Source organism: Panthera onca, chromosome C2, assembly GCF_046562875.1.
Source record: "Panthera onca isolate mPanOnc1 chromosome C2, mPanOnc1 haplotype 2, whole genome shotgun sequence".
Lineage (NCBI taxonomy): Eukaryota > Metazoa > Chordata > Mammalia > Carnivora > Felidae > Panthera > Panthera onca.
Genome location: NC_138347.1, coordinates 50783077 through 50791785, shown reverse-complemented (window position 1 = coordinate 50791785; position 8709 = coordinate 50783077). Strand labels below are relative to the sequence as shown.

The 8709-nt window shown below is 33.9% G+C and overlaps 1 pseudogene; it reads right to left on the bottom strand.

The window, feature by feature from the left end:
• Positions 1-7367: 7367 nt before the first annotated feature.
• On the bottom strand, positions 7368-7859 carry LOC132684323 (eukaryotic translation initiation factor 1A, Y-chromosomal-like; annotated as a pseudogene).
• Positions 7860-8709: the final 850 nt, after the last annotated feature.

Genomic DNA, 8709 nt, shown 5'->3' with positions numbered 1-8709 from the left:
GATTACTCTGTTCAAATTTTTAGTCCCTTTTTTATTAGTTTTTTCTATAATTATGCATTTTAATTACTTTATCCTACTAATTCAAAAGCATTCTCAGTTACAAGCTGCAATGTTATTTTACACACTACTATGAAAAAATGCTGCCAATAAAACAATGTCATGTCATGGTGAAAGATGCATTATATTTCCAGAGATATTAAAATGTAGATTGGAAATCCTTGAAATGGAGTATTTATCATGTTTATCTCTGCTTCCCTCACTAGAATAAAAGTTTCATGAGGGCAGAGCCTTTTGAGTGTTTTCTTCACTGCCATCCACATTTATAGTACACTAATATCCCTGTTACATAATAGGAGGTACTCAAAAAATATTTTTGACTTAATAGATACCTGAATAAATTTTAGTAGTTTTATGTTTATTTGTTCCATCACCGCATAACTTACAATTGTTAGATACTTCTCCATATATTTTTCTCTCTCTTATATAGCATCAGGTAAAGACAGAAGCATTGCAAAGTGGGTATTTATTAAGTTATGTCAAATTACTTGACTTACGGCTTATGACAAATTACTTACTTGACTTTATGGAGGTGGTGCTTTTGTCTGCACATGGTGTGTGTGTGTGTGTGTGTGTGTGTGTGTGTGTGTGTGCATGTGATGATTTCAGAAAGCATGGTTTTTTGTGATTAGTGTTAAATTTGTCTGTGAATAACAGAGTACTTTAAAATTAGAAGAATGGGGGTGCCTAGGCAGCTCAGTGTGTTAGGAGTCTGACTCTTGATTTCTTGATTCCTGTAGAATTTCTTTTCAGGTCATGATTTCACAGTTCATGAGTTTGACCCCACATTGGGCTCTGTGCTGACTGTGTGAATCTCTGCTTAGGGACTCTCTCTCTCTCCCTCTCTCTCTCTCTGTCTCTGTCTCTCTCTCTCTCTGTCCCTTCTCCTCTTCTCTTCTCTTCCCTTCTCTTCTCTTCTCTTCTCTTCTCTTCTCTTCTCTTCTCTTCTCTTCCTCTCTCAAAATAAATAAATAAGCAACGACAACAACAAAAGAATGTGAAAAGGCAACCCACAGAATGGAAGAATGTTTTTAAAATAGCAATAAATAAATAAAAGCCCTAAACTGCCTATCATGCTTCTACTTTTATTTATTTATTTATATTTATTTTTAAAAATTTTCTCCCATTCTGTGGGTTGCCTTTTAAAAGTCTGTGAATATTTCTATTTCTACTCACCTGGTGTAGGGACAGAAAAAATGCAATGAAATGATAAATGGATGGTAAGAAATACACAGCAGTTAGTGGCCATAGCTTTTATCTCTTCTTACAGGGAAAACATAGAAAAGACTCCCTTCTATGAGAGATTCTCTGAGCATGGCAATGAATAACACAACCCACATGTGCTGTTTCACCTTTCATAGTGTGTTGGCCTATGATTGGACCTGCTATTTCTTTATGGTATAAATAATTACAAGATTTGCTGGGCAATGCTTCTGGTTTTGACAGAATAATTTCCCTAAAAACTTAACAGGTGTCCAATTTCCTTCTAGGACTCTCCATTTTCAAGCAATTGCAGCCAAATTTTGTTTATACATGTTAATTTAAACTTGAAGACTTGTCTTTAGTTTATCACTCTTTTGCTTATTGTAAACGACTTTGAGAATACCTGAAACATTAGACTTGGGTGGAAAAGGAAACTTAATCTGGTCTTTTGGCAGAGAATAAAATATATCTGAAATAGGCTGGGGGAGATAGTCTTGTCACACTGAAGTTTGTTTTGAGAGCCACCATTAATAATGGCATTGGTTTGGAGTACCAACATATTTGATTTTGCCCTCTGAGTCCATATATTATTTGACATTCAGTCAACGAAGATTGTCTACCACAGGCCTAGATTGCTTTCCTAGGGAGAATGGTAACCTTTTTCAACTCTGCTTTTTTGGCTGGTAAATCTAGTCTGAGTATTGCTCTCTAGTAAGCATCTATAAATAACTAATGAATAACTATATTTTAAAATTTTTAATAATTTTAGTGTTTTATCCCTTTTTAGCGTATGATCTGCCTTTGAATTTGTGCCACATATTCTGATATTTAATAGCAAGCACTATCACACTTTAATATCTAATCCTTCCTACCCAACATATGACAAGTTGTACTAATCCATTGCCATATGCTTAAGTTCTGTTACTTGTAGCAATGTAGTATGAGTACCAAATTCTGTATTAGTTAAGATTAGATTTCACTTAAAAAAGGTTAGATTTTTCTGTGAATAGAAAAATACCCACCTTAAAAGTTATTGAAACATAAATTTCCAATAGCTAGTCTTGGACTCCCCATTCCCCACAATTTTGCATTTAGGGTCCTTCTGTAAAAAGGCAATAGAATTTGGCAATTGAGAACATGGCTTCAGATGCAATACTGATGTTCAAGTCTTGCTTCACCATTTACTACCTATGTGACCTACCATATTTCAATCCATCTGAGTCTTTTGATTTAAATACCTTATAGCATTGTTGTGAAAGTTAAGCAAATTAATACACACAATGAACTCAATACTTCCAGTCACAGAGTGAATTGTATATATGTTACCTTGTGATCATTTAGCTTTCCCTATACAATAACCATTCCCAAAATGAGTGTTTTAAAATATTAACCATTCATGTGTAACACAATTCTTCAGGTTAGTAATATAGGCTGGTTTGGAATGAGTTTGGCTGATCTCTAAGTGGACTTGCTCATGGATCTATGGTCAGCTGATAGGTGTACTGGGGTTGACTTGTTTATCATGACCTCATCTGAGGAAGCTGGGATAAATGGACCCTCTGTTCATGTGCTCTGTCATCCTTCAGTGAGCCAGCATGAGTATCTTATGGCAGTGGTGGCATGGATGATACTAAGACTAGCAAAAAAAGACAAGTTCTAGTGTATAAGCTTTTTCCCCCAAATCTATCCTGGTATCATATTTACTACTGTGAAGTTGGCCAAAGGGTAGAGCAAGATCATCCCATATTCAAGGAGTAGGGAAATGACAATAGTTCTTGATGGAAGGAGGTATGAAGTGACATTGCAAGAGGAGAATGAGTTTTCCACTTAGTAATATGCATTTAAGATCCCTCTATGTCTTTTAATGACTTTATAGCTCATATCCTTTTGTTAATGAATAACATCCCATTGTCTGAATGTACCACTGTATATTACCCATTCCCTGAAGGACGTCTTAGTTGATCCCAAGTTTTGACAATGTTGAGTAAAGCAGCTATAAACATCCATGTGCGGGTTTTTGTGTGAACATGGTTTTAAAGTACTTTGGATAGATATCAAGGAACACAATTGCTGGATTGTATGGTAAAAGTATGTTTAGTTTTGTAAGAAACTGACAAACTGTCTTCTAAAGCGGCTGTACCATTTTTCAGTACCACAAGCAGAGGTAGAAGAACTTCTATTGCTCCACATCCTGGCCAACATTTGCCATTGTCAATCTTCTGGATTTTGACCATTCTAGTAGGTACGTAAGGTTATGTTGTTGTTACTTTAATTTATATTTTCCTGATGACATATGATATAGAACATCTTTTCATATGCTTATTTGCCATAGATGTATCTTTTTATCGTGAGATTGCTTTTAAGGTCCTTGGCCCATTTTTTAATTGGGTTGTTTGGGTTTTTTTATTGCTGAGTTTTGAGAGTTCTTTATTTTACATAACAGTCCTTTATAAGGTTTGTCTTTTGCAAATGTTTTCTTCTAGCCAATGGCCTGTGTTCTCATTCTCTTGGCAATTTCTTTCACACAGCAGAAGTTTTTAATTTTTATGAAGTATAGCTTATCATGGTTTCTTTCATGAATCATGCCTTTGGTGTTGTATCTAAAAAATCACCACCATCCTGAAAGTCATCTAGGTTTTCCCCTGTGTTAACTTCTAGGAGTTCTATAATTTTGTATTTAGGTTTATAAAGAATTTTGAGTTAATTTTTATGAAGGGCATAAGGTCTGTATCTAGATTCTTTTCCTTTTCTTTTCTTTTCTTTTTTTTTTTTTGCACATGGATGTCTGCTTGTTCTAGCACCATTTATTGAAGAGGCTGCCTTTGCTTCATTATAGTTGCTTTGCTCCTTTTTCAAAGATAAGTTGAATATATGTATAGTATTCTATTTCTGGGTAACCTGTCCCATTCCACTGATGTTTGTTTTTAATTTTGCCAACACCACACTGCTTTGATTACTGTAGCTTTATAGTAAGTCTTAAAGTCACATAGTGTAGTAATCAGTCTGTTCTCCACTAATTTTGTGTTAGCTATTCCAGGTCTTTTGCCTCCTAATACAAACTTTACAACCAGTTTATCAATATCCATAAAATAACTTGCTCAGAATTTGCTTTAAAATTGCATTGAATCTACAGATCAAGTTGAGAAGAACTAACATCTTGACAATATTGAGTTTTCCTATACATGAATATGGAATATCTCTTCATTTATTTAACTCTTCTTTAATTTTATTTGTCAGGGTTTTGTAGTTTTTCCTTGATAGACTTTATACATATTTTGCTATATTTATACCTAAGTATTTGGATTTTGGTGGTGTTAATGTAAATGGTATTATGTTTTTACTTTCAAAGTCCACTTGTTCATTGCTTGTACATATGAAAATTATTGACTTTTGTACACTAACCTTGTATCCTGCAACCGTGTTATAATGGCTTATTAGCACCAGAATTCTGGAGAATCATTTTTTTCCTTTTATAGAATATCATATCATCTGCAAACACAGTTTTCTTTCTTTCTTTCAATCTGTTGAGCTTTTAATATGATGTTGAAAAGGAGTGGTGAGAGGAGTAATCCTTGCCTTTTACTTGATCTTAGTGAAAAGATTTGAGTTTCTCACCATTAAGTATGTTGTTAGCACTAGGCTTTTTGTAGATATTCTTTATCAAGTTAGGGAAGTTTCCATCTATTCCTAGTTTACTGAGAATTTTTATCATGAATAGGTGCTGGGTTTTGTCAAATGTTTTTTCTTCACCAATTAATATGACATGTGATTTTTCTTTTTTAGCCTGTTGATGAATGGATCATAGTTTTTCATTCTCCGGTTAAATCTCATTTTGTCATGACGTATAATTATTTTTATAGAGTCTTGGTTTGATTTGTTAATATATTGTTGAGAATTTTTGTGTGTACATTCATGAGATATCGGTCTGTAGTTTTATTTTCTTGTAATGTCTTGGTCCGATTTCGGTAATAAAGTAATGTTGTCTTTATAAAATGATTTGGGAAATATTTCCTCCGCTTCTGTTCTTTAAAAGATATTGTAAAGAATTGGTATAATTTCTTTCTGAAGTGTTTTATGGAATACACACTGAACCCATCTGCTTTCTGTTTTGGAAGGCTATCAATTGTTATTTCAATTTACTTTATATATATATATATATATATATATATATATATATATACATTCAATTCACTTATATATATAATATACTTATATATATAATGTATATATTATATATAAGTACATATAAGTATATTCAATTTACATACATATATATATATATATATATATATATATATATATATATATGCCTATTCAGGTTGTCTATTTTTCTTGTGTGAGTTATGGCAAATTGTGTCTGTCAAGTAATTGGTCCACTTCATCCAGTACACCAAATTTGTAGGTGTAGACCTTTTCATAGTATTTGTTATCCATTTAATGTCCATAGGGTCTGTAGTGATACCCCTCTTTCATTTCTGATACTCATATTTATATTCTATCTTAGTTTTTCTTAGTTAGCCTGGTTAAAGGATTATCAATTTTATTGAACTTTTCACAGAACCAGCCTTTGGTTTCTTTGATTTCCTTTATTGATTTCTTATTTCAATTAATTGACTTCTACTTTAATTCCATTATTTCTATTTTTTTAACTCTGTAGCTTGACATTGCCTTTATTTTTTTAAATTTTTTTAATGTTGATTTGTTTTTGAGAGAGAGAGAGACAGAAACACAGCACAAGTAGGGGAGGAACAGAGAGATAAAGAGATCGAGACACAGATTCTGAAGCAGGCTGCAGGCTCAGAGCTGTCTGCACAGAGCCAGAGGCAGGGCTCAACCCCACAAACCATGCGACCATGACCTAAGCTGAAGTCAGCACTTAACTGACTGAGCCACTGAGCCCTTGCCTTTATTTTTTTATTTATTTTTTCTCAACTGTAGCTCTTCCATTAGGAATTTCAGACCATTTTTTTATTAAGTTCTTATTCCCTCCTCTCTGCTCCACTTAGGGCTTGTTTGAAAAAGGTTTAAGTTTTATAAGTTGTTAGGAAATTATATTTTCATTTACATGTGATTTATTTATAAAGCACTCAAAATTGTAGCTCATAGGTATATGACTTCTGAAAATGAAATGAAACTTTAACATACTTTTTGTTCTATAAAAAATTTATGCATACATGCATATGAACAAAACATATTTTATTATTTGTTAAATTTCACATGAACAGTAAGAAAAAAAGTCAACAAATATATTAATATCTCCAAAGATAATGGATGTCACCTAACATCCAACTGCTAACCTTACAAATTCAAAATTGTTACTAAAATCCAGGTTCTAAAAACTTTCAGAAATGCTTTTGTGTTAATATGTTTATCATCTCAAAATGAGATCATGAAAAGAATGTGCATCGCATCAAAACTAGTATAAAGATAGCCACTTGTGACTTAAATGTGTAAAACAGTCATCGTTTTTACTTAAAATGCATATTTCTGCGTCCCTTACATTGTATCAGAATCTCAAGGGATCTTCTAGGAACTGGAATATACAGAATGATGGCATCTAGCCAACAGGCCAGTCAAAACTAGGGCTTTATCATAATCCATAATGAGTGTAGGGCAAAAGGTTGACTCAAAATATCCATTCACATACTAGAGTGGTCAAAGGAGAAAAAGCAGCAATGTATATCCCACCTTTTTTAAATAGACGAGATAGTCTTCACCTATAAACTCCACTACAACAAAAGAACAAAATGGCTTTAACTTTTGACGTGAGATATTCAGCATTACTAGTTTTTTTTTTTTTTTTTTTTTAACGTTTATTTATTTTTGAGACAGAGAGAGACAGAGCATGAACGGGGGAGGGTCAGAGAGAGAGGGAGATACAGAATCTGAAGCAGGCTCCAGGCTCATCAGCCCAGAGCCCGACGCGGGGCTCGAACCCACGGACTGTGAGATCGTGACCTGAGCCGAAGTCAGACGCTTAACCGACTGAGCCACCCAGGCGCCCCTCAGCATTACTAGTTTTTAATGAAACATAAATACCTTAGAAAATATCATTCTGCTTTTCAGGTTGCTCTGATGCCAATAAAACTTTTATCTTCTTTAATGGGTCATAGCCAGACTCCAAAGTGTAGAACAATTTTCAGAAAAATTGGAACATAAAGTGTTGAGTTCGATTTAGATACTATCACATCTCCTTCATCATCTCCAGTGTTGCCAATGTGCATGTTGTCATCATCTCCAGGACCAAATGTATCTACTTTATTGAATTTAGCGCTCTCTGGAAGCTCATTATGCCTTGAGTCTTCTAGCTTCATCTACACTGTGTTTTAAAATTGCATCAGCTTCATTATCCAGGTAATCTCCTAGACCAACCAATATAATGTCTGAGATATATATCCAAACCTTTTTTTTCTCACTTTGTCTCTGACGTAACATAACCTCTTAATGCCATCAAAACACTGCTAATTGTCCATTTTCCAACATTTTGATTATTTGAGCATATTCCTATCCATCATTTTTGAATACCAGCTCTCTTCAGATGCATTCTCATTCTTACCTCTGTGTCTAATTTTACCTCCTTTATTTTTATTCTTGGGCATGGCAGTGACTGTGGCTTTAAGACAAAAACGTCTCTGAGTCCAATCTAGGTGGCAAGGATTCCTTCAAGAGGTCTGAGGGGGTACATGGGACATAGATGGTGGGGGAAGCTAGGCCATCAAGCACAGGAAAGTCTCACAACCCAGGTCTTCTGAGATGCAGTTGCACCCATTATTATTTCTTTTATTCTGCTTACTTTCGATTTAATTTGCTATTTTTTTCATCTTCTAAGGTGGAAATGTAGCTCTTTCTTCTTTTCTAATATATGCATTTAATGCTACAAAATTCTTACCAAGTACTGCTTTTGCATCCAGCAGATCTTAATAAGTTGTGTTTTCATTTAGTTGAAAATAGTTTTTCATTTCTCTTTAGTTACTTCTTTAATCCATATATTATTTAGAAGTATGTTGTTTAGTCTTCATGTATTTGGGGATTTTTCAGTTATCTTTGTGTCATTGATTTGTAGTTCAATTCCATTGTGGTCTGAGAGCAGACACTGTATGATTTCTATTCTTTAAAATTTGTCAAGGTCTGTTTTCTAACCCAGAATCTTGTCTATCTTAATGAATGTTCCATGTGATCCTGAAAAGAATATGTATTCTGCTCTTGTTGGAAGAAGTAGTCTTATCTTTGTTCCTCCATGGGTAAGATGTTTTATTCCTCTGGATTCTTTCAGGACTTCATCTTTGATTTTCTGTAGCTTAAATGATATGCCTAGGTGTAGTTTTTGTTTTGTATTATTTTTTTCTTTGTGGATTTTTGTTTCTGTTTTGGCACTTATCTTGCTTTGTGCTCTGAGCTTTCTGGATATGTTGTTTGGTACCTGACATTAATTTGGGAAATCCTCAGTCA